Source organism: Aythya marila (assembly GCF_965140915.1).
Source record: "Aythya marila genome assembly, chromosome: Z".
NCBI classification, from domain to species: Eukaryota; Metazoa; Chordata; class Aves; order Anseriformes; family Anatidae; genus Aythya; species Aythya marila.
Window position 1 is genome coordinate 49,505,676 of NC_139080.1, and position 27,493 is coordinate 49,533,168.

General features: G+C 39.3%; 1 protein-coding gene across 7 annotated transcripts in view; it reads right to left on the reverse strand.

Moving 5' to 3' along the window:
- CDC42SE2 (CDC42 small effector 2) overlaps positions 1 to 27,493 on the reverse strand; it is an 81,006-nt gene that overhangs the window by 40,369 nt on the left and 13,144 nt on the right. For 4 of the 7 annotated variants that reach the window (XM_082783358.1, XM_082783354.1, XM_082783356.1 and 1 more), the window contains one exon: positions 25,837 to 25,909. The exons of 1 other annotated variant lie outside the window; for it this stretch is intronic. The gene's annotated coding sequence lies outside the window, so the exon portion shown is untranslated. Of the gene's footprint in view, positions 1 to 577; positions 700 to 2,836; positions 2,940 to 25,836; positions 25,910 to 27,493 lie in introns of those variants that run through there. 2 more of the 7 variants (XM_082783361.1, XM_082783362.1) reach the window with 2 other exon arrangements.

The following is a 27,493-nucleotide window of genomic DNA, read 5'->3' on the forward strand; positions in this document are numbered from 1 at the left end:
TCACAGCATTTAATAATTCTTTTTCCACAGAAAACTGATGTACCAGAAGCAATTTCTCTTCAAAGCTCTTCAAAGAGCCACAGAAGCACATATTTTTCATCTACTAGCCTTTAGGGCCCTGTCATCTCTCTATATTTATTCTCTAGCCCTTTTATCAGTTTCTCTATTGTTGCTTCAGATGATGAACTCTACATATGTGCAGGCATGTGTGCACATGGGGGATGGCTGAAGGAAACTTAAAATCATTTCGAAGACAGCTGGATCACTCCAGCCTAGCAAGGCGAGGTAGGATGTCGGGAAGGTGTACGTGCAGCAGCTGGAGACGAGGCCCAGCGATTCCATCTCCATGGATGGCCTCACTCCTCAGTGCTCCCTCAGACACTTCTCCTCATGCTGCAGCCCCACGCAGATCCCAGACATGGGCCTCAAACCCCACTGCTCGTGGTCACCGCTCATTCAAACTGCTCACACGACAGCCCTACCTGCCCCTACCTGCACAAATCAGGCTGCTGCTGCTCTGCAGAGGGGTCAGTTTTTCCTGACTAGACATTTCATAGCAATGTATTAAAATACTTACTCTATTTCAGATGAAGTCCATCTTTGGACAGAAAACAGATGAGAAACAGAATAACCATTGTCCACATGAGCACGATGTCATGGAGGCGTACTGTAGAACCAGGACACACAGATGTCTTGAAACTGGCAGGAGCTGGCAAGTGCTAAATGGGCCTGCTGCGACTTCACTGTGAAGGCGAGCATGGGGACCTACACCAACCTGACAAAGCAAGTCTCACAGAGTGCTCTACTCAGAAGCACACATACATGTGAGAACACTTGCCACAGCCACGCTTGCTTTGAGACTGGAGCACATGAACAACATCTGAAAAGCTGGCTGAGGTTTAGCCATCGGTATCTGGAGCAGCACTGCGTGACATGCAGCCCAACGTGACGCCCGGGCACCGGGGTCAGGTTTCATCTTGGGATAGCGTTATACAGCTATAGCTGCCTCTCTGCCTCCAGACATTTCTCAAGTCACTCAAGCAAAAAGAAAAGCTAAAAATAACTGTAGAAACAAAGAGTCGGGTTCGCGTATTATAATTTAAATCTGCCGTAACACAGGAAAGTGTCCTAATTCTAGGATCCTTGAACAACTGCCAAAACAACAGAAACAAAACATGAAACGCCACACAAACCCCACAATACACTGAAACAGAACTACTAAGGAAGAAGCGCACATGACTTCCACAGCACAGGTAACCCTTCCTATACATTTCTACATACCAAAAGACAACAAAATACTATGTCCACATGTGCACGAACCTGTGAGAAGCCAGACACAAAACATGTAACTCAGTAACTGCAGTGATCACAAAAAACTTCATTCCCATGACCAAGATCATCATGCTGTAATACAGCAAATATGAAAATAACCACAAAGGTAACAAATTCTTACCTCTACAAGCCTGAAACAGCTAGTCTATACAAAGGAGAACAACCACAAACTGAAAAAAGGTCTTTAGGGTCAGCTGGTCAAGAAAAAATATATTACAGTTGCAGTCAGTCTGAAATTAGGCATTGCAGGTCAACAGCACCTTTTCTTTTGCTGAAAATAATGCTTATTTTTCAAAACAGAATGCGATTTAAAGAGGAAAGAAAGATGGAGGAAGTCCTCACAAGATTTTTGGTGCTAAGATTGTGTACACTAAGCTATTAACATGCACAGATAGACAAAACTTGTTAGTAGCTATAACAGTACCTATCTAGACATGATTGTTTCACAGAGGAAATCCTATAATCCAGTATCCTATTTTGGGACTAATTTCAGACTGCAGCTTGACTCAGAAGCTGCAGATCAGTTACAAGAAATTATTTCTCGTTCCTTCTCCGTCCCCCAAGTTTTCCGAGTGACTACAAATGATACTCAATATTCAGTTGGGGTATTTACAAAAAATATTTGACCTCAGAGAGTTCTTTCATGTCTTTTTTAAAACACTGATGTAATGTTTATCTAGACACTTAAAGGCAAGAGCATGAAAAATTTAATTGCAAACAAAATATTGAACATTTTCAAATATTTTCATTTTACAGTATTTATCTATTAATCTTTTGGTTGAAAGTGAAGATGAAGTTTGTTTGGTATGTCTTTTATATAGAAAAAAAAAACTTTCCCAAATTAAGTTTAATTATATATCAATAAAGCTTAAGGAACCAGGTGGAGATGTGCAATTTTAGAAGCAAGTATTCTGAGAGAAAAGATACTATGCTATAATATATATAGAAAAATAGCTAATTTAAAATAAAAATACATGGTACAGAAGACAAATCTCTAGCTCTGAAATGCAATTTCAGTGGAGATACCAAAATTGTTGACCTAGTTTAAGAAACAAAGGCAGTTTCAGAATGTTCCAGAAACATTATAACAAAGTATGTATTCTCAACAGAACAGCCACTACTGTTCTGACATCTGAATGTACAGGAAGTTAAATTGCCTCTTCAGAAATGACCCGCTTATCATGCCAAGAAACTCTGGATTATATTCCCTGTGTACCCACAAACAGTTCAAGGCCATTACTATTAAAAATGCCAATTTGGAAAATGCCCTCTGGGTCATATCTCAACAGTGGTTAAGTTATCTACAGTTTTATTGCCAATGTAAAACCACCGTAAATCTGAAGTTATCTGGCTGTCCTATGCAACAAACTGCGTATACAGTGGCATATGACTTACCTCCACTGATAACATAACCAGTTGAGCAGAAAAACCTAGATTTAAAGCACGTCAATTCTTCAGGCTAGGAATTACTTCTCTGACTAGTTTTAAGACAAATTGTACATACCTGTAAATTCTAAAATAGCACTTCAACTCCCCAAACTGAAAGCTGCTGACTTGCAGTGCTTGTCTACTAAATATGAAAGAAATTTTATATTCTCAAGTTAGTGACTCGCTATAGGGAAGTAAACAGGCAACGTGACAAGTGTAGTCTGACACCGAATAACCACAGGATGACAGCATTTGAACCCCATAGTGAACTTCTAGTTGTATTAAGTACAGCTGTTCCCACACAACAGACAGAAGATAACTGCACAGCATGTAGTTAGAAGTTGTACTACCACACATACTATTAAGAAATTTAGTATCACAAATAGGTTACGATTTCCAAGATGCAAACTCTGTCTGCCAACAATTTCATGAGTTTCAATGAATAAATTGCAAAGATAATCCTGCATCACGAACTATTCAATCTTTTCCAAGAATATAACAATTGCTCTTGCACACTGTTTTTTGTTAGATTTCTTTTCTTTTCTTTTTTAAATAACACCTCAGTTTCTTAAAGCATCAAAAATAAAATGCTTGAGTTGAATGAATTGTGATACATACAAACATTTCTCAAACCAAATACCTTTCTGCTCTTTGTTATGTACAAAATTTGTTACATGAACATGCACGAGGACTCAGCATAGCCTGCCACCTCTGTTTAGTATTTGGTTTGTTTAAGATCAGCTGTTTCATAGAGTGGGACAGTCCTGCCTGCCTCCCTCCACAGCATCCTGCCCCCATGTAGCAATGATGCCAGAAACACCCCACAGAGTGCAGGTAACTGACATCTTCCAAAAAGGTGGAGGAGGTGACTGATGAATATTTAGATAGCTAAGGTTTTCTTTTTTTTTTTTCCATCTCCCCAGCAGAAGACCTAATTCACCTACAACACATTTACTCAATTATTATGATTGCAAAATAGCTTCAGCCTGTTGGCTTCAATGTACTCATGCATCTGCTATTAATTCTATTCCCCAAGAACACTGCTTTGTATTTGCTCTCAGCCTTATTTAGCACTAGAAACACCCTGCCTATTCTCTTTCTAATACGTTCTAGACTAAAGTCATGTCACACAATAGAAGTTACATTCATTACAGGCAGAACTACTACATGACATTTGGAAAGCGGAGTCAGGCCAGCTATTCAATGTGACCTAGTTGAAAATTAATCAAAACAGTATTTCTTCCTTCTAAAAGCACAAGCTTGGGGGTAAGAAAAGTACAAAAGACGTTAAGAATCACATGACAGGAGGCTGACTTTCAGGCTCCGATCTCAATCCAGCTGCCGCCTCTAACAGGGAAGGTACAGTCCGCCACTGACATTTCCTCCCAGCCATCTCTGTGCTGCAGATTTCAGTGCTACCTTCACTACAATGAACATTATTTTGTTTGACATGCAAGAACTATATACTTTAACAAAAAAAAAAAAAAGTCTTTCTGAGCTCAAGAGCACACTCAATTGCAAGTCCACTCTATTTCTATAAAGGGCAGTAAAGAAAATACATTTTTGCATGACATTTTTGCCCAATTTACCTTCACAGTCACTGGTTTAATTTTTAACCTCCTTGAAAGTGGAAAATTCTTCTTGTATGCTAAAGCTTAACTCACAGCAAGTCTATCTGCTTCGCAGATGCTGTTTGAAAAACATCTCCCACCACAATAGCAGGTGTTCAGAAACTGGCGTTGCAAATGCACTCTCAACCGCAATGCCTGTGCTGCCTGCAGTCTTAACAAGGGTCTGGTTACATCAAAAATGATCAAGCTGTCCAACTCTTCCTACCAGGCTTGGCTCAATGGGATTGACATGTGGGGGTTCTGTTCTGGATTAGGAAGCAGCTCCCACAGCAGCACAAGACCCCCCCAAAAAAATCCCAATCTGTCACAAATCCCCCAAAACCACACCACAATCCTCCCCACCCCCAAGAGCCAGGCTGAAAGCGATGGGGCTAGCTGTCACAAGCCCTAGAGGTGCCTGTGACAGAGATGATTTCCATGCTCCCTGTGGAGAGTGAGCACAGAGCACTTATGGCAGCATCCACGTGCAGAGGTGACCCAGACTCAGGACTTCAGAGCATGACCCACACCAAACAGCCCCATCCACCCCTCATCCCTCTGGGTGGGCAATTAAGGCACCGTGGATAGTTATGAACAAGGAGGTAGAGACACTGCTGTTTTTACAATATGCCCTACAGTGCTGTGTGTTGCTCTGTTTCACGCTGGAACCAAAGCTGCAGCACGTGAAAACTGAAAGGACTATTTCCAGGCTATTGCAACAACAAGAAGCCTGCACACAAAGGATCTGTTTTCTCACCTCTTTATTCTAAGAATTTCATGCATGAGATGCATTTATGGGTACAATGCTATCATAACTTTTTTTTTTTTTTTTTAAATCAGTAACCTCAAGAGAAGCTCAGCGTGCACAGCCAACTCAGATATTTTTGTGCAAGACTTTTCTTTCTTTCAGTTTCACAGATAGGTTCTGTTGTCCTTAAAGGGTAAAGAGTGGTGCCCGTACAGACAAATTCTGTACTTAGCTCATACTAACTGGAAAGTTCTCTGTGTATCAAGTCAGTATTTTTCAACATTTAGGTCAATAAAGACAGAGCAATTAAGACACCAGTGCAAGGTTTTCACTGACGAATGAAAACCAAGAAAAGTTGCATGGAGTAAATATGAGATCAACTAATCTAGCTTATTTATTGAATGAGGCTCAAATACAAGAGGTTTCTATTTAAATACATGTTTTTTATAGTCACATTTTCAGATGATAAATGGAGATATAAAACACACCTTTAATTAGAAAAGTGTTTATTATGCCCCAAGAAGTAACTTCTGAAGGCAGGCCGGAAAAACAGCACCCTGTACTCTGACACCCAGCCTCCAGGTCCTCTTTCTACTCTAACACAGATTTAATCAATTCACCCTAAGTTAACGAATATACAGTTTAAGAGTAAAAGCTGGGGGGAGGGGAGAGAGGGAGCAAAAACAGGAAGGTGACTATCAGAAAAACACTCAGTAAAATTTTACTAGATTATAGAACAGTCTCAGTATGCAAGTGGTGGAAGTTCCAGCACATGAGTTATTTAGCACTAAACTGGACAGAGCATTAGTTTAAAAAAAAAAAAAAAAAAAAAAAAAAAAAAAAAAAAAGAACCACAGGCAAACAGCCATATCTTGGCAAAGAAATTAACAGATGAATGAGCAGATCTTTTCCATTCCATTTTTAAATGATTCTGTGGGAAAGAAATGAAAAGATCTTTAATGCACAACAAAGCCGCATTACCAAATAATAAAAAAGTTGATTCAATAACCATTTAAAGAGTTGGTAAAAACTTCAAGAACCAGTATCAAACAGGTAGAAGAACGACAACTTTGTTTTCAACTCTATTTTCTCTGCATTTTAACACATGCATGACTCTTGATCTTGGGCCATGAATTCACTGATAGGATTTCTGAAGTCAGGTTTGTGACTGGACCATCACTGCAAAGCATGATAATTGCTGAGTGAGTGTAAAAAATCACGCATACCTACAACAGCATATAAAGATCTTTGCACGTAATCCATCATCATGAATCATATTGCTATCTATTTAGCATGAATTAATTTAATTGTTGAAACAGAAAGCAAAACTGGGAGACAGGAAATAAGGGTTCTATTCGTGGCTTTGCCATGAACACCCTGACGCTGAGGAAGTCTCTTGACTTCTTGCATTTTGCACACATGGTAAACTGAGGCATAGTGATCATATTAATTTATAACTCAAGACACCTAAGGACATTCTAAGCACAAGCCATTTTCACCAATTTCTATGTATATCAATGTGTAACTTTTTGCAGAACTGGGACACTGAAACTGCATGATGATACTAAAGACAGAGGGCAATCCTTCCCCCAGCAAAACAGACCAACAGGCAATCATTAGATTTTAGAATTGTGTATGTTAATCTTCAAGTTTTTAGGAGACATTATTGAAAAAAAGATAAAAATATCACGTTTTCCTATAAGCAGGTATGTTTCTCTGAATTGGCTCTGAATTTCTCTGAATAATCTGCCTTGAAAAAAAGAGAATGTAGTGTCAACAACTTAAACCATGGTAATTAAAAACAAAAAACAAAACACACACACACACAAAATTTTACAACTGTCCTGATACCTGCTTTCATTGTATTCTAGCAATGTAACTATCAAGTCACATATTCAGAATGTTTCATGATAAAACTGCAACATTCTTTTTTCTAAAGAGAATCATCAGTTATTCGATCTTCCTGCTCAGAATAACTAAAATAAGTGCTCTTCTGCATTTAGGGCAGTAATACTGCATACTGCATGCTGCTTCTCAGCTGACACTTTAAGAAAAGTTTTAATGATTGTTTAGGTGGGAAAGATTGAATGTAAGTATAAGTATATTGGACAGTGGCTGCAATATCTGCTGACACTAATTCTCTACTAGTCATGTGAAATTCTAGTATCCACATGAGGAGTCAGCATGTGATCCCTATCTACTTTTACTAGTTTCATGTCACCCATGTAAACCTTGTCTTCTGTATTTATAAAAGCTCTGCTGTTTACTCAGCAATCCTGTGAGAAAAGAATGTTATGCAACCTTCCTGACAGCCCTTATGAATACAGCAAGTCTCTTTATGTAATATATTAATGCATCACATATGCACTGCCTATACATATCCATGTTTACCTCCCAGGTACACTTAAAGTGGAAATAATCCCCAAAATATGAAAAATAAAAAAGATTTGCCTTTTTTTACTACAATTAGTCAACAACACATGGCTATAATCATGCCAGATACTGCTTTACTTCTTAATGTTAATATACAATTGTTTGTTTTTGCAAACCTGTATATTCTATTTCAATGGATTTTCCTGACAGAACAGGATCTTAAAAAGCCTAATCATTGTTCTTAATGTAGATTTTATAGCTAAGACACGAGACTACAGATGAGAAACAAATGACTTGCAGATGAGACAAATTATACAGGAAAAAATAAGCCAAAGAAATAGAAATATGGCTTGGATGGAAAGCTGACTTACTAATGCTGACTTACAGCAGTTACATGGAGAAAAACAACATCCTATTTACTAGTACATGCATTTTCAAGTACATGTTACAAATCTGCATTTCTTAGTGAGATTGTCCTCTGTCAAGCACTACTAAGTTAAAAGCGTACTTGTATTTTTAACCAGCAAAAATAATAAAAATAAATAATAAAGTCAGTGGTTCATTTATGGCCAGTAGTATGCTTCTACAGTTTTGTATTTAGTCCAGTTTTCAGTCCTTTTATTTTTTGATAACTCTAAGGGAAAAAAAAATCTTACATTTTCATTTGTTGTGTGGACCAACATCAGCTAATTCAAAGAAGTCTTGGTTTAGGATTTATACATACAACCAAAAATTGTATCAAGTGGACTGGTATTTCTTCTGATCTAAAGAGGTGTCTATGTCGTTGTTAATCTAATACTCTACACAAAAAGACATTAAAGTCATAATTGAATGAACACTAACTTCAACCTCTAGTCAGATTTGTGTTTGTTTTTATTTTTTCAGCAGTCATCCAAATGTCACTTTAAGATAACAAATTATGGGCAATCCAATATTTCTCTTCTAAAGCTTTTCTGATTATTATATTGAGTCGTAAAAGTTTGTATCTTCGCTTCAGTAATAATTCAGAGTTGTGTAAAAACTTCATCCCATCCCACCATTAACTTTTTTTTCTCCCTTTCTCAAACAACATTTTCACAACCTCCTTGCTGTTTCCAAAAGGCAAGATACAGAAAAAAAAGCAGCTTTTCTCCTTACAGACAAAGAAACATCCGGAAGGTGGGTGTACACAGAGGGAGGGATATCACATCTCACCTGCCTTTTGTCATTATTTTTATGATGCATGGCATTCTGAGTAAAGACATACAATACATATACATTTAAGTAATCAAGGTAGAAATTTTTCCTCCTTTGCAACTGACCTTGATTTTTTGCCACACACCTCTCTGTTTCAAACAAATAAGTAAATGTATCAGTTCTGTCTATGTATCTAACTTCTGTATGACGATCCACCTGGTACAGCTCAAATATTTGGAAAGGAATAACACTACTGGAGGCAGGGCAGAATCAGGGACTTAGAAGAACTTAACCCCAAACCACTCGACATCTCCCTCCCAAAGCCCCATAGCCTCAAGTTACTTGCACTATTATGCTGCTGCTAAGGCTTTAGCTGGAGTTTTGTGCACCTTCTACCATTTAAAACAAACGAGGTAATTGCCCTCAAGCTGCCTGATACCAACACCTTCATTTTCTCCTCTGTGCTGCCCAGGGTCTCCTGCAGCAGCGCTGTGAGAGGGGAGCACAGGGGACAGCGGCCACAAGATCGAAGGTAACATCAGAAGAGCAAGCCAAACAACCCTTCGATGCCGTGCCCACCTCTTCCATAGTATGAAGGTGATGAAATGCTAGGCCTTCAACGTGGCTTGAACTAGGTGCTTCTTGCTAGAGTCCTTTCACGCTTATGCCCCCAGAAATATCCTGGAGTGAGGAGGGTGTGCTTCCTGCTCCCACCCCTGATTTGTCCAGGCCTCCATCCTCAGACATTATCCCTGCCTATGTCTTCTCTTTTCATCCCTTCTGCAAGAACATCTCTCCTCCAAGCACAAAGGGTGGCAAAAAAAGATCATTACATACTGCTTTCTGCAATGCCCAAACCAGTATATACGTACAGCAGATGTTCGCAGCATGAAGTGAAGTCTTACCCCGGCACACCAGCGCAGTACTAAAGTTATGTTCTTTTTTCCACTGTAACCACTTCAGTCCTGCTGTCACGTTACCCTACAGCATTTGTTTATCCACAATGAATTAAAGGTTTTAAGTACAAACGCCTGTATCATGAAAATTTGTTCAGGAGGGAGTAAAGGGAAAAAATGAAATTATTAAGAAAACACATTTTAAAGCAGTATAAATAATTGTGGTATGGATCAGAGGCATACTGTTTCCAAGCAATATCTATTTTAGTAAATTACCTACTGCAAACAGGTAAGGAAGGGAAAAAAAAAACAACAGACAAACAAGAATAGTGCCTCCTTTCCACCTTTCCAACCTTCTGACCTAAACAAAGCAGTCCAAAACCCTAGGGAAGCCTGAAAAGTAAACAGTGCTTCAACCATGGTATACATCTCCTGCCAAAACAATCACTAGACATACTGTACTGCTGATAAACTTAAAAGGTCTTGAATAACAAATATATGACATTTAATACTTATGCTTCCTTGCTATGAAAAGAATGCTGCTGCCACACCAAACAAGATTCTCCATAAATAAGAATTAAGTGTTTCTCACATCAATCAAAACTGCTTGCCCACTTGAAACAGGGAAATATTCAACATCAGCTACAGGATTTTTCCAGACAGCCAACGTGACAGGCAATCTTTTTGTAACACACATAATAAAGCTGTGAGGCAAATGGCAGCAGCCACTGCTGCAGCTCTTTGGATCAGGAAGTATTGCCAGGTTCCTCCAAGTCCTCTTCTGTAAACTACACCGATAAGGCTACAGAGCAAGCCACAGACAGAGAACTGAATTACAAGGTTTAGCTCACGATGGATTTAACATCAGATCCTTCCAAGTTTAAGCTTGGAAAAGTTGCCCTGCCAACTGCACCTACCCTGTGTTCTCTGTGGCATCTTATTCTACTCATTTGACAGGTAAACATAGTTAATCAAAGTTATTGCTCTTGGCAAATACCTAATTCCTTAGATGACAAGATACATATATATCAGATATTCAGAAGGATCATCCTGTCTGCACGTGTTGTTATGGAGAAACATGACAGACCATCACAATTTCAAAATGTACGAATCCACCACTTTTTCAGGTACTGCCAGGGTCAGGAAAGCCAAGGATACAGGTAGATGCTTCACTTCAGATGCGACCATACCTGTGTTTATACACAGTTTAAATTTTTTCCCTTGCAGGGATTGTGGCAATTTGGAAACACAAAATAGAAAGTAGCACAAAGGTTTTATTTTCTCTTAAAAACTGCTGTGGCAAACAACTAAAAAACTAGAAAAAAACAGACAAAGGTGTGAAATATTAAAGAAAAGCCCAAACAAGCACATTAACTTTTACAAAAGAGGTAAAAGTACAGATTTTTTTTGATTTTTAAAAATGATACACTGTTTTATTTAGCCATAAACTTTTGCCCCTTTTCTCCAGTTACTTTGATCTTACAAACTTTTGCAGCCTATTTTAAACAAGAGACGGTAACAGCTCTGAAGTATATACAGGTGGCAAACATCTTCCTGATGACCTTTACAAAACTTGTAGCAAGCATTACTTCTGCACACAACAGAACCACTGGCAAACTCAATCATTACTAACAATTTAAGTTAAATTTAGTAGAATCCTCTCTGTTCAAGAAAAACAAAACAAAACAAAAAAGCACAGAGAGACATCTTCAATCCCTTCACATTCTGTTAATTTACAATAAAACTATTTAATAATATTATAATATTTCCTCTGTACAATCCTTTCCAATGGAAGGTCTGAAACTGAGTCACTGGGGTTTTGCTGGAGGGCACAATCTAAACTGTTTGTAGAACTGACTTAACTAAATCAACACTAATGAAAAGCAAGCAGCAACTACTTTGACTAAACTGTCAAACTTCTGTAATGTGTTTTGAACTTCTGTAATTCAGTTTACCATGCAAAGTTTCCCGGCTTTAAATGAGATCCTATCTTCTCTAGTGCCACAAAACTGCTCAGTTTTACTTTTCTGTGTGTGAGGGGGTATTTTCCTTCAATCTGTCAAAGAAATCTTGTGTGTATCTGGAAACAACAACAAAAAAAAACAACACATATACCAATTGCTTTGTCTGGCATAACAATTTTTTATCTGAAAGCTGACATTAAGGTATAAAAGGTATACATTTAGCTAAAAGTTACAGTTGCTGTTTAACGTGCTTTTTCCATTACCATTGTCCTTCCTCAAATAAAGGGGAGCTCTTTAAATTCTTAGCTTTACTTTCCCTAGCAATTTCTGTAAAGAGCACAGGAGTAGCTGCATGCAACTTGTTTTTAACCTTTTTTAACCTTTTTCTTTTGAGTGCGTATGTGAAGACAGCTAAAAGGAAACAGTCACTTTATTCTATGCAGTTTTTAAATCTGGCATTTCAGTACAGCCTTAAATCTCAACCCAGACCCAAACAGTTCCCTTATTTTTTCTACCCCTCACAAAAATACTGAGAACTATAATTTGAAACTCAGGTTGCCTCCAAATATTAAGCAGGTGTCAGCCTTCTCCCTTTGTACTTTAACAGCAAATAAATAAATACACCTGCTAGGGGAACACGTTCTTCCCAGCTTTCACCTTCAGCCCTCTTCCACTGCACATGCTGCATACAGAACAAGTGAAGAAAAGGGCAAAAGAAAAAACTGAAAAGCCAAGAAATGAGTAGCACATCCCATCTACAATCAAGCTCCAGCAAATCTGACTCAAACAGTTTACAAGGAAGCTGTTCCAGCTTTCCACCCTGCTCCTGTGCAGGACGCGATCGCCACAGCAGCACAGTCAGTGGATGGAAATGTGCTCTTAACTTTATGCTGCCCTGGGTCAGCACATCAGCCCCATCCGAGCACATCCAGGAATCGCAGTCTTCTGCTCTGCTTGCTCTGGGCTCTGATTTACAGTCAGCCTGCAGCACAGACATTGGAGACTGCATGTAGGAGGTAAGACAAAACTGGGAAAGAGAAACGAAGTAATGAAACTTGTCATGCCACCCTTCTTCATTACCGTAACTAGATGACCATGATGCAGTAACAGCACCTTCACGGCAAGGTTCACCCGGCTCCTCAGTGGATTTCAATTCCCCTGGTACTCCCAAGAGAGAAGGGGTGATGGCTCTTGTGCTAGGTTCAGTGTGAAGGCCAGATAGGGCTGCTGTCCTTTCAAGCACATCATCAGTCACTTCCCCAAAGACCTCTTTGTCTGACACTCAGCCACAGACCATTTGGCTTAAGGTATTCACTATTCAGTCTCCCTCCCAAACAAACTCTCCCTCTCTCCCAAATATGCAGCGAGAACTGCGGTTGGTGATTCACCAACCACAGCTGGGTAATTAATGAAGCTTATTGTATTCACATCAGAAGCGTTATCCCAATTCATTCAGGGCTCTCCATGAAAATAGATCAGATTGCTGCATCTTGCAAATGAAACATGTATTATTAATTTCTGCAGAAAGCATCTGTCACAACAGCATAACCCCTTTACAAGAGCCAATACAAATCTTGCAAATAGTCCTATGAATATATATATACACACAGAGAAATTTATTTAAAATAAATTAACTTGTCAAACCACTGCATCTTTAAGGGTTTTATGCATCTACACTGAAAAAATAAATTCCAACTGAATGCCATAATTTAAATAGCATGAAGGAAATGAACTGTGCACTGTATCAAACATTATTATGAATTCTTCAGGAAACAGACTCTCAAGTTAAGACCCGTAAAATCACAACAACAAAAAAATCAAAGATTTTTCTACTTTGTATGGGAACATAGTGTTATGTTCAATACCAGAAATTCCTGAAGCCCCAAACAGGATACAGTTTAAAGTAACAAACAGTAATGACACTAGCACCTCTTAAGTAATTGATTTACCTATTTATTAAAAAAACAACAACCACCACCAAACAAGAATGGGGACTTCAATTTAAGCGTTAAAAATTAACAGCAACAACAAACTAGGAAGACTAATGGGCACACAGGTTCTTCTAAATGCTATGCCAGCAGATTAATTTGCTCATCCGCAGTTGTGGCCATTCTCTTTTGGAAAGCTGCCCTAATTCTTTTCTCCAGTGCCTTGTTGCTAGGGTTGCAGCTGCACGGCCCATTCCCGTTGAAGCGCATGTCTTTGGAGGGGGGCACAAAGGGCTTCATTATCTTTTTCTCAGAGCTCACACGGTCAGAATAGAGCATTCCTCCTTTGTCCCCCACCAGAAAGTACTCGGAGAATCCCAGCCGCTCAGTCACCACTATTTACATATGAACACTTGCACCAGGAATCCCATGCCCTTCCTAAATTGCAGGCGACTTCCACAGAACGGTTCCAGTTCTGCCAAGGTGTCTTCAAAAGCTCTTCATTTACGGTCCAGTCATCTTTACTTGCAATTTTATGGAAAGTTAGCATTGGACTACAACTTTGGAATTAGTAAAATGAGTGGTGATGCTAGTGACTGGTTTTCAAAAGCATGAAGAGCCATTTCCTTACATTGCCAATCTTCAGAAGACTTCTGTTTAGAAGCCCAGGCCTTCTTCTGGATACACAGCCTCACACCAGCTTAAGACACAATACAGAAAAGGACATAACTACCAACCTAAAGCACTGTTCGTTGACACTGAACTTCCTTCTCAATGATTAATTTAAATCTTTAATTCATATTTACAACTGCATTCATTCAGTGAACGTGCTAACACAGTTGCGTCAGTTATAAAGGCAATAGGATATGGGCAGTGTTTCCATTCAGGATATTTAGCACGACAAATCAATTTAAAAAGTTAAGAAATTAAAGTCAAATTCAAATAATTAGAAATAAACTGTTTCTTGGTTTGGTTTTGGTATCCTCTTGCTTGTAAATGCCAGGACATTGTAAGCCATTTCCTATGAAAAACTTGTTTAGTATTTGTAGTGCCATAGGAAAGAAAATACTCAAAAAAAAAAAAAAATAGCATTCATTTTCATCTCCTCTTCCTCTAGATAAAAAAAATCATTACTGAATAGCAGAAACAGAATAGGGAAGAAAAGAAATTAAGCTACCACAAGAATTCTGAGCATCAATATGTAACAACTGATAGAACCGATTTTTTTTGAAGCTATACGTGAGGAAGTAGTTCACAATGGACACAGAAAAGGAAGATTACATTTAATGGAAAGCAACCCAAACCGATCATTTACATTAATAAGCATATTTGACACTGTTTCCCACAGCATTCTCCTCAAGAAACTGGCTGCTCTTGGCTTGGACTGGCGCACGCTTCGTTGGGTTAGAAACTGGCTGGATAGCCGGGCCCAAAGAGTCGTGGTGAATGGAGCCAAGTCCAGTTGGAGGCCAGTCACTAGTGGCGTCCCCCAGGGCTCAGTGCTGGGGCCGGTCCTCTTTAATATCTTCATCGATGATCTGGACGAGGGCATCGAGTGCACCCTCAGTAAGTTCGCAGATGACACCAAGTTAGGTGCGTGTGTCGATCTGCTTGAGGGTAGGAAAGCTCTGCAGGAGGATCTGGATAGGCTGCACCGATGGGCTGAGGTCAACTGCATGAAGTTTAACAAGGCCAAGTGCCGAGTCCTGCACCTGGGGCGCAATAACCCCAAGCAGAGCTACAGACTGGGAGAGGAATGGTTGGAAAGCTGCCAGGCAGAGAAGGACCTGGGAGTGATGGTTGATAGTCGGCTGAATATGAGCCAGCAGTGTGCTCAGGTGGCCAAGAAGGCCAACAGCATCCTGGCTTGTATTAGGAACAGTGTGACCAGCAGGGCTAGGGAGGTGATCATCCCCCTGTACTCAGCTCTGGTGAGGCCGCACCTCGAGTACTGTGTTCAGTTTTGGGCCCCTCGCTACAAGAAGGACATCGAGGTGCTTGAGCGAGTCCAGAGAAGGGCGACGAAGCTGGTGAGGGGCCTGGAGAACAAGTCCTACGAGGAGCGGCTGAGGGAGCTGGGCTTGTTCAGCCTGGAGAAGAGGAGGCTCAGGGGTGACCTTATCGCTCTTTTTAGGTACCTCAAGGGAGGCTGTAGCGAGGTGGGGGTTGGCCTGTTCTCCCACGTGCCTGGTGACAGGACGAGGGGGAATGGGTTTAAGTTGAGCCAGGGGAGTTTTAGGTTAGATGTTAGGAAGAACTTCTTCACTGAAAGGGTTGTTAGGCACTGGAACAGGCTGCCCAGGGAAGTGGTGGAGTCACCATCCCTGGAAGTCTTCAAAAGACGTTTAGATGTAGAGCTTAGGGATATGGTTTAGTGGAGGGCTGTTAGCGTTAGGTTGGAGGTTGGACTCGATGACCTTGAGGTCTCTTCCAACCTAGGAAATTCTGTGATTCTGTGATTCAGAGAGTACACAGGGAGCAGAAGTATGTTAACACAGGGTGTCAGACTGCTGGTTAGCAAGAGGTAGAAAGGAAATCATAGCTTTTCTAGGCCTGTTATTTTCAGGTCCTACCCTAACTAAAGGGTCAGAATAGATTTTCTACTTCATGTTACCAAGTTAACAATTCTCTACCTAAAAGTCTGTCTCTTTAGGAAGAGTGGAAAAAGCATTTGTGTTTATGTCAGTACAGAGGAACTAGGATCTCTGTAAAAGGCCATAGGAATTGCAGCTCTTGTTGCCCATCAGATTACCAGAATATCTTGACCAGGCTGTGCACTTGTTACACTCCCAGTCAACAGGTGACTTACAGATACCATCTACGACCAAGAGGCTGTTTGTCACCTGTCCCGTGAGCTGCCACCTGTGATCTAACTCTGGAAAGACCATACATAGACAGATTTTTTAATTCTGTGTTAACATGGGACATATGCAGACAGTTTAGCCTATTTCCTGGTAACCTTGTGAGAAACAGGTTAGACCTTCCCTAAAATACTTCCTCTTAGTACTTCTGCTGAGGTCTTCAGCCCCACACGATTATTTCTGAATGGGCCCAAAGGAAGGCAGCAACAAACAAGCATACTTTCTGCAAAGGAATTTCTGTAGAAGTTTACATTTGGGAAAAAAAAAGAACCACCTTTATGGTTAACAGTTCTGTGTCACGCAATAACCTAGGGGAAAGCGAAAGGTCAGTAGGTTAAATAAAGCCCTGAACTATATAACTAGTATTATACCAGGACCATAACTCAAATACTTCCAGTGCAACAGGCACTTAACTGTTCTACTAATTCAGAATTTGTGATGCCTTAACCTACAACTATGGTCTTTCATCTGTAGGAATATAAGATCAAAAAAGGTGCACATACCATGTTTATTTGTAATACTATTTGATACTTGATTCCACCTATTCTTTTTCCTAGCCTAATTCCAGAGCTCCATAATTGGGATGGTAGAATAATTGCTAAGAGGAACTTAATGTTAAAGGCATACATTTGCTAGAACCAAGCAACAACAAAAGAGACAACAACGCATTATATATTTCACATTAGCCAGCACACAAGCAGAAGTGACGAGACAAATAAAGACATGTAAGAGTCAGAGGCGGGGTAGAGTAACACAAAGCGGCATTGAAATAACTGTGATTCTTGAATATGCAGTGCAATGAATAGTGCTATCTGGTGTTTGATAAGGAAGAGCATTTGCTTATGTCACCACTACATCTATTTCTGAATGCTTGAAATTTTATATATATATATATATTTATACAAACATATATATATAAAATGTGTTTGTGTGTATATAAAATACACACACACAAGCATTCCAGTCAGTTTAGTGATGTGTGCACAAAGCTACCAGGCTTAACATGAGACTAAGACTTCAAAATAAATGTTGATTTAACTTTCTTTGAAATGGACTGAAGGCACAGACTGTTATAAAATTTAGACAGTACTGGTAAAACCGGTAATAACAATGTGTGCATACTGGTCATTCACTCTTACCTATTAGTTCTAGTAATTAATAATTACTAGTACTTTCATCAGCCAAAAAGGCCAATGGTATCCTGGGGAAGAGTGTTGCCAGCAGGTCAAGGGAGGTGATCCTCCCACTCTACTCAATCCTACCTGGAATTCAGTGTCTTCTTCCCTGTACAAGGGAGACATGGAGCTATGAAGATGACTAGGGGGCTGGAGCATCACCTATGAGGAAAGGCTGAGAGACAACTGGGCCAGTTTAACCTGAAGACAAGACTAAGGGGGGATCTCATCAATGGGTAGAAATGTCTGAAGGGAGGGCATGAAGAGGATGAGGCCAGACTCCTTTCAGTGGTGCCCAGGTAGAGGATAAGACACAACAGGCACAAACTGAAACACAGGAGGTTACATCTGAACATGAGGAACCACCACTTTATTGTGAAGGTGCCACAACGCTGGAACAGGTTGCCCAGAGAGGTTGTGGAGCCTCCACCTTTGGAGATAATCATACACACACACGATCCTGCAATGTGCTCTGTGAGACCCTGCTTGGGCAGGTGGGGTTGGACCAGATGATCTCCAGAGGTCCCTTCCAACCTCAACCACTTTGCAACTGTGATGAACAAAGCAGCACACTTTTTGGAATTTTTGAAGGAGTTCTGAAAACAATCATCTAAAACACTTTCATCCACTTTTTGATGAATAATGTAATATCAAAAATGTAGTATCTCAAAAGGAAAATACTGTCCAAAATACACAAATACAGCAGGACAGTGAAATAGCAAAAAGCCTTACACAAGCTGTTCTGAGAAGCCAGCACTCATTTTCTGAAGTGGCTGATGTTCCTTCTTTTCAAAACTGCTTGTTTATATTGAATATGTCCTCCGAATATCAGTTTCTGCAAAATATGCCATTATTTCTGGATATATGTGAATGTGTTTTCCATGTAGTGGATTTACAGCCATGGAAGAAAAATGACACAAACAAACCAGAAAACACTTCCACAGGAGTTCAGACTGACCTATCAAGTCAGTTATAGCTGCAGAAGCTTCCAGTAAGTAAACACAATGTGATGCTGAACATACATGGAAATGAAAGCATACCAGTCTCTAGAGACTAGAACATGTTTTTGTTATATTTGTTATTAGCCATGTAATAAGTTAAACTTTTTTGCAGCAAAAATGCACAGCTGGGAAGTTGATGCGTATTTACAAGAGGTTACTACCCTCACCGAGGTAATAAAATAGATTAACAAAAAACAACCAAGAGCCTCCACTACTACTGTACTTGAGCATACCAAGTTCTTGGCCTTAAATGGCACTACAGTCAGTTTTTGTAATGCTAGCTGCTTTTTCCAAGGCTTTAAAACCAGAAATAGAGTTTTCTGCTACAAAACCTCATGAAAAGACTTCAGAACATAATGTATCCAGTACACTTTGAGTCACAGGCCTGTTTACAAGCATCACCACACCAAGAACAACCACTACTGCTACTTGAGATACAAGCATCTGAAAGAGATAGGAAGACAGAAAGGTTACAGGAAAGGTTATATTGGGACAGGAGAGAGGGAGAAGAGAAGCAAGGTAGAACAGAGTGAGCGATTCATACACTTGAAACGGGCCTGAAATTTAAATACCAAATAAAAGAATTAGGTGGGAGCTTTGTTTCTGAACAAATTAAAAAATTGGGGAAAAAAAGGAAGTAAAAGCACTTAAGATACCACAACAGACAACAGGCTGCGTTAAAAAGATTTGCTGAAAAATATCTAAACATCCAGAGGCAAAGATAATGAAGGAGATACTAAGGAGGTAAGACAGAGAGCAGAAGAAAGAGGGTAACAAAACAAAGAAATCATGGCATTTACGAGAACATAATTGTTGACAAAATATTTTTCTAAACTGACTTATCTGAAGGTAATTACTGAGATTTTGACAATAAATCGTATTTTCCTTCTGTGGCAACTCTGTTAAGAAGCTTCAATGATCTTCCATGAGCTTGTTTGCCCTAACAGATAAATCAAGTAGTAACATCTGTGTACATGTTAGTCTGGGGATCTGTCCTTTAAAATCAGTGGGGACTACAATGACTCAGGTCACAGCACAGCTTTTCGTTTATGTGTTTAATCACAGCCCATGAAAGGCAGAAAACAGTCAATATGGTAGCACCCCCATCTCTTGTGGCATTCTGACTCAGAAGCCTTATGTTAGAAGCTTCTCAAAACGTAACTGGAAGTTAAGTAGCTCGATTGTCACAAGTGCCAAATCCGCAGCAGTTTTCACCCAAAGCCTGCCAGATTTGAGAAGCAGGCACTACTCTGCTATAGATTTGTTGTGGAAGTTAAACAGTAATTCTAATTCTCACTCCTCCACAGTAATTAATCACCATGCCTCCACACCGAGCCCTGTATACGGGAATTAACATATTTTTAGGGACATGTATGGCAAATAACTATCATCCATGCATTCATCTTTCATCTGAAAGTATTTCAGATTTCCAACTCCCTACAGTGAAAATACCTTTCCAAACAATATTTGAAAAGCCTACTGCTTTTAAAATGGGGGCTATGCTGGCATTACCATCCTCATTTTCTAATTCACTCACGTTAATTAAAAAGCAACCAACCAAACAAAAAAAAGTGAAGTGACAGCAACTCCCCCACTACTCTCTTCCTGCTGGAGTCAGCTCAAAAGCAGCATTCCTCTTCCTCCAGTCAATAGGACTTAAGGAAACTATGGTTCTGGGCTACTCCTCTAGTTCTTCAAACTCTTGCACCAACCAGTCAATGTGTTCTGGATGTGAAAATGCAGCTCAGTATCGGAACATAATTCATACCCAAGGTTAGTTGCCCCAATTTGACTGACAGTGTCACTGTTGACAGAACAGCATTCAGTCAAGCATAATCCAGCCAGAGAGACACAGACCTGTTTTGCATCAGGAATAAGAGAATTATTTGCCTGCTTACACTTCCTCCCCAGTTTACTCAGTAACTGAAAACATTCTGATAGTATCAATAACTGGAAAACAAGACAGATGAGGAGGGTTAAATAATGCTGTACATTTTAATACAGAGAAGGAAAGAGGCAGACATGACTATTCTTTGAATTCTCTGTCAAAAGAAGAAACTGAATCCTTGAAAAACACTGCAGCTAGCTCATGCTTGAGAAGGCATGGACAGCAAGAAATTGCTTTGCTCATTATATTAAAAATAGATATTGCAAAATGGTGTCTTCTGAGAAATCTAATATTTGAATGAAGACTGTTCCAATAAGCATGTGCCGGATCAGTCTCTCCTGGACACTGGGTAGCATCCAAACTGCTCAACCAAAATGCAACAGCCCTGGGCATAAATAAACATGCAGACTTGTTATCTGTGAAAACACAGAAAGACATCTGTGAAACAATCATATCTAAAGCTAGGTCGGTGAGACTTCCAAGACAGCATTTTGAATCTAGGTGCCAAAATTCTAAATAAATGATTACTGGAACACATGTCCTTCAAGGGACAGAGCTTAAAGTGCTTTCCCAATTAAGGGAATACGTAGTAGCTGTACATAATGTTAAGAACAAGGGTAGAAAATCAGCCATTCTGCGTCCTTCAATATGCTGTAGCAACTGTTGTTCCAAAAGAAGACGTCAGAGTGATACAGCTGGCAGAGCATTTTCTGTGGGCAAGGATGAATCTGAGGTTAAATTAGGCCATTAGCAAACATCTGTTCATTATTTCCCCTTTCTCTTGGTACTAGACCATTAATATAGGAAAGATTTATCCATTTCCTTCTTTTCAAGAAAAAAGACAGCGAAAATATCTCTAAATGGCCATGGTCAGAAGTTACACCTGTAACTCAAGAACAAGATTTAGAAAAGGCATGGGAAGCAGATCTTCACTAAGATCACTTTTGCACCCAGCCTGCTCAAGGACCAGGTTCTTGGACTTCATGAGCTCTTCTGTGCCTGTGACCTACCAACTTACTACATTTTACATTCCTCAAGTGATTTCATGCTCTGGTGTACAGTCCCTTAAATACGTGGTGTCTAGCAATCTAATTTGACTATATAACACATGCACATTGTCTGGTAGCTTTTCCAAATGGATAGGCATTACACACGGGAGGATAACTAGAAAGCTGATGCACAGAAGACAGATAGAAAGCACTAAATCTCTGACAAAGACTATTAAAACTCCCCGCGGCCTCTCTGGAGAAACGGGATGCCAGTGCTGAAGTAGTCTCAGAACATTCTTCTTCAGCATGCTAACTGCAGATGGCACCTTGTGCTGAGCATTACACAGTGCGTGGGCTCGGGGCGTAAAAACCAGAGATATGATTGCAAAGTACGCTGCACAAATGAAGGCAGGAAGCACACAGAGCCTTTTCAGGACACCATATTTCACACTGTATATAAGCTTATCCAGTTTAAGATAAACATTACCGCATATGACTGCAGTTTCAGAAAAAAAAAAAAAAGAAATAGAAATCATAGAGAACAGAACTTCTCCATCTGTTAGAGAGATGCTTTAAATATCATTTATAAAAGTACATTCTATAGCTAGTTATAAGTCTAAATATAAAACCTTGAAACTGAAAGATCTCTCAGGGCATGCAGACAACATTTCAAGCTACAGTAACTGAACATCATGCAGGTTTACTTCCAGTTTCTAGCAGCATGTCTTTGGGGGCCTCAGGCTTTCCTTCCCTTTACCTCTCCATTAGACTACAAGAGGGCTTGCGCACAAAGCAGGACAAACCTGTACTCAATTTAACTATATTAACTATTTTCTTGGCACACTCTCCTATACAACTTTTTTGCCTAATATTCTTTTCATATGAATTGCAGGTGTAATGCAAATTGTCTTCCGCAATAGCAAATTTCTTATTGATCAACTTTGTTTCCTAGCCTTCTTGTTTTATGGTTTCCACTGGCAAAAATCCTTAGTGAGTTCATTCCTCGTGTTGCACTTTATTGTGGAAAAGCAACAGCAAAAGTTACACTGTGGACTTCAGCATTAATATTGTTCTGAATCAGCAGAGCTCCACTGTGAAATGTGAACAAAGTGTTTCAGCGCTTAAAAAAACAAACCCATTTTTACCCCTGCTCCCCCATTTCAGAAGCTGTATGAGATAGTTACAGATTCCAGCTGCACCCCAGTGATTTGACCCAAGTTTAAAAATGACTGGGGAGGAGGACAGAAGTTACTTAAGCTAAACTGAAAAACAGTAGCCCTTCAGCAACATCTTATGTGCCTTTTTTTCCTCCTCTGCCTTTAAAGTGAACAGCACGTCAATTTTAATTACTTGAGTGAACTAAAACTTCTCTGTTGCCATTGCTCCAACTTCATTAATCAATTCTTAAGTTAAGAGTCACACAGAAGTAACAAAAATACGATGGATGAATTCTAAACAATTCCGCACTTACTTTCAGGAAATGAAAACTCATGAAAACTTTAAACAGAAAAGACAGACTACAAACCAAAATTGAAAACCATGTACAACAAAACCAAGGTAATAAAAAAGACTCATTTCAGACTTTGAAGGTACGCAAGGTTTTTTGTGGTATCCAGATGAACACTACCACAAACAGCCTGCCACGAACAGTTCTAGGTTAGTTTCAGAAGCTCAGAAGCTTTTTGTGCTAGAAGTGAATTGAATAAGAATTTTCTTAAAAATAAAAAAATAAAATGTTGTTTGCTAGTATAAGAATATTTACTTAAAATTCACTACTGTTTTTACATTACCTCCAGATAGGACAGAAAGATTTTTCCCACCTTCTCCCCTAGACCAGTACTCCAGACCTTTAGTGAAATAATTGGTAAGTAGCAATACCAGAATGGAAAAGGAAAATACTTCTTTTTTTCCAGATTGTTCTGAATTTACTCCAGGCAATTCGAAAGTATTTGTTTCAGAATATCATAAGGCTAGACTAGGTAAACACTGACTGTGATGACAAGCCACAGGCCTTAATGCTTTCTGTTTCTTATGACTGGAAATCCATCCACCCACTATATGATCACAATCACATGATGTGAAAGACTGCCTATGTGAAGATGCAAGTCCAGACACACAACTGCAGGGGCAAAGGGGGGGGGTTAAAGGGTTCTCAGCAGAGAAATTGCTGGGAATGGCTTTGCTGCAGCACTGTCCTGCACCACTGTCTTGTGAACTGTCAGTCTGAACCACAAAATAATTGAAGAAATATATTAGAACCTCAGTCTTTTTATTTATTTATTTATTTAGGCTGTAATGGGACATCCTACAAGATGTTTACGGAGATTTTGCACTCACCACTCTCAATAGCTGTCGGTGAGGCAGGCCAGGAAGGCTGTGCTTCCTGACCTGTGACTGAAGCTTCCTGCAGACACTCCTGGAGCATGTACAGAAAGGGCAGCCAACAGGTTGGGAACACCCACTGCACTTCACTTGTTTCTGGCACCGGAGCACAACACAAACATTTCTGCACTCTGCAGTGCTCTTTGCTCCTATTTCCTGGGGGCATCACCACTGACTCCAGTGCTCCAAAGTCCTCTCCCTTCCCCACTGGAGTCTCCCTTCCACAGTTCTCATCCACACATAAGCCTTCCTGCTGATAGTACAGCCCCTACTCTCCTTAAAATATTCCACTCCTTTTCCTTGGTCTTCCTCTTCAAACACACATCACCAAGATCTTTTACCTGCCCTTATTATCCCTACACCTGCCACCCAACTGCCCGCCTTCTCCCCCTTCCATCCATCTCCAATGCCCCCGCGGCAGGATGGCACCCACACTTCCAGTTTCACAAGCTGGTAATAAAACTACCTCACCACGGACTTTTCCAGGATAAATTCATGTGCAGACTCCTTCTTCCCCAAGCTCTCTGGCAGAAAGCTTTTGCAAGTAATAGTGAAGTCACAGCTGAAAAAAGCAACTGTGCTCATAGAAAGGAAGTGCTCAATGCAAAGGATAAGCCCAAACATGCCTGGTATTGCCACTCTTACTCAAAATACTTCAAAGTTGTCAAACGAACTTGGGAGAAGGCAGATAGAAAGAAGGAGAGGAAAAAAAAAGCCTTTTAGCATTTAACAGCCATTATTTAAATGAAATTCAGCATACTTTGACGATTTTTAGGGTAAATCATCAAGTTTGCTACTTGAATTACATACTTTATGAATGGTGCTCAGAAGCACAAAGAGCAAGCTAAAATGGAAAGACATCTATTACTTAGTACCTGAAAAATTAAGTAGTATTTTGCATGTTTTGCTTTCAGAACAGAATTCTGTAACGTGTTCCACAAGTGATAGCTCTTTTGGATGAAGCAGCATATGTACCAGCTTTTGTGCTTATTTCCTAACTTAGTGTTACGCAACAGAATCTTCCTCCAAAACTCATAGGATTTTTAGGCAACGGAATATGAATCATGAAAGGAGAACACTAATTCACAAGCTTCCAAAATTAAAGTTGTTGTGCAGAATTAAAGAGAAATAATCAGTAATTTCAGGATTTAACTGTTCCACCAGCACTCGTGGAATCCACTGAAATTCAGCCTACATAAATATGGAGGAATTGTACTAACTACTTCAGCTGAAGAGGAATAGATACATTCCAGAATTTCAGTGATGGTAAACTCAACTCATTAAAAACAGTGACCATTAATCTGTACTATCTAACCACACACCAAATCAGGTATACTTGATGAGAATTAAGAAGTATAGTCAAGCTGAATGGGTCTTTCAAAACTCAGCAAACAGTGACGAAGAGTAACATCCGATGATAAGTTGCAAGTTAAATTATTATGGCCATGAAATATATCATAGATATAACTGTGTTGGTGTTACATTATCTTAGAGAAGATAGAGAAGAGTTAGGTATTGCAAACTCTTTTTATTTTTATATTTATTTTATTTTTATATTTAAAAATCTTGGTTAGAACAAAGGGATAGGAACATGAAATGAACATAAAATAAGCAGAAAATGCATACAGTATATTCTTTGTAACGAAAATTATGGAAAAAAAAATGTAGGTAAAACATATGTGGCTGCACATACCAGAAATACCAGAGTCTACTGGGGCAACAAGACAATTTAGTGCTGTCAAAAATAATACGTAAAATTAATTGAAGGTCACAAAGCACCTGGACCTCCTGTCAAAGCTGATCTGAATTAGATATGAATATTAATCAACATTTTTATTATAAACACAAAGGAAATTTGCATACCGTAATTCTGCTGGACTTCTCATCAGGGTTTTATCACCAGGGAGGCACTTGAAATGCTTTTCAGAATTCATGAGAAGCACCATGAAACCAGACCCAATCTACTTAAGGTTAAAAACCCTATCATGCTTTGATGGTTTTGTTATCACAATGAATATTCATAGGTTTATCATCTGTGTTTAGCGCAACATTTAAAGTGAAATGTAAACTGGCAGTATTGCCTACCTGTGTTTCACAACTTCAGTTATTCTAGTCCTTTCTGTAAGCAGCAAGTAATTCACTGAAGATATCCCCAATTCTAGAGAGCAGGGAAGGGGAAAAAAAACAGTGTAAGTATATGTTAGAGCTGCCAATACAAATTATTTATAACAAATAGTAATGTGATTTCATGTTAGAACAAAGAAAACAGCTACCAACAGTCAGCCCAGAGTCAGGAATTTCTTCACCTTTTTTCCTTTGCAAGGAGACACAGGTATCATAACTTATAGAAGGCTGAAAGCTACTGAGTCCACCTTATTTACTGCAGCTTTGGAAGAAGCGTTTTCTGACTTTTTTGCTCTTGGTGCTCTTTATTTTTATACATATTTCCTTACGAATTGAGGAACTACACACTTTATTTTTAAAACACACACATATATATATATGGTTATACTATATATATTGTGTATATATACACACACGTACATACATGTGGTACATTTTTACAGACATATGCAGTAGTAGTTTAGGAAGTAACCAAGGAGCGTAGGTACAAAGACAGTATCTGCTTAATTTTGACTGCTTTCTTTGCTAGGGTAAAACCTTAATATTATCAGGGGCCAGGGGAAAGGCCGTAAAACCAGATACATATTCCAACTAAGTGTGTGTGCAAGATTAGCTACATAAACCCTCTCACTGATCGCTCCAGATCACTGTCAATAGCAGGTAGTTAAGGAAATAAGTGGTTTGTACTAAGTATCTAACAAAAACAGACAACTTTGCAGTTACACCTCATGATGTCTGTGAGGTTCAGCAAACGTGTTTGTTATTAAATATGTTTAGATGTCCAAGACATCTACTAACAAGTTCAGAAGTTCTTGGCAAAAAGATGGATTACAAGGGCTGCAATCAGTAACAGAGAGAAAACACAAAAAGAGCTGTCTCTGACCACCAAGACCCACTGCTCTAGAATCTGCTATTGAACTATTAGGGCCAATGGATTATTTCCTGGTTCTAAACCTGTATTAGAAACAGCAACAACAAACTAAAATCCAAAACCAAAGCAGCAACAACAAAACCAAAAAAAACAGCACTGCATTCAGAGATTATTCACGTGGATTCATAAACTGTCCTGTCTGCAGTTGTGTATCAAAACTGGGCTTCAAAACAGACAGAACCAATAACGAAAGTAGAAGAAAACTCCAAACCATCCATTTCAAATGTTCACACAAAATATGGCAGAAGTCACAGTAAACAAAACTTTATGCACCTCCTATATTAAATGGGGATTGTGGATTTTTTTTTTTTTTTTTAATTTTTATTTTAAATATCTTCCACACCTGAGCTTGCTGGTGCTACATCTTCCACACTAAATGACAAGACATTTGCTAGCTGATTTTCAGTGGCGGCTTGTTTGTCATATTTAATCCTTTACTGCTCACAAACTAAGGAACTGAGGCTTCTGTTTCCTCTCAGGCTCAATGAATGTCAGATTCAAAAAGTAAAATTACATTTATTTATTTATTTACTTACTCGATAGTTTTCAGAAAGAGACAGGGAAAATTTACGGATTAGAAACAAAGAGCTCAGGCAAATGAACACAGGTAAAACAGATTACATAAAGAGAGACAAACAGCCAGTCAGGAGAAGAATGCAGGGGAGGAAGGCAGGGAAGAGGGGAAAC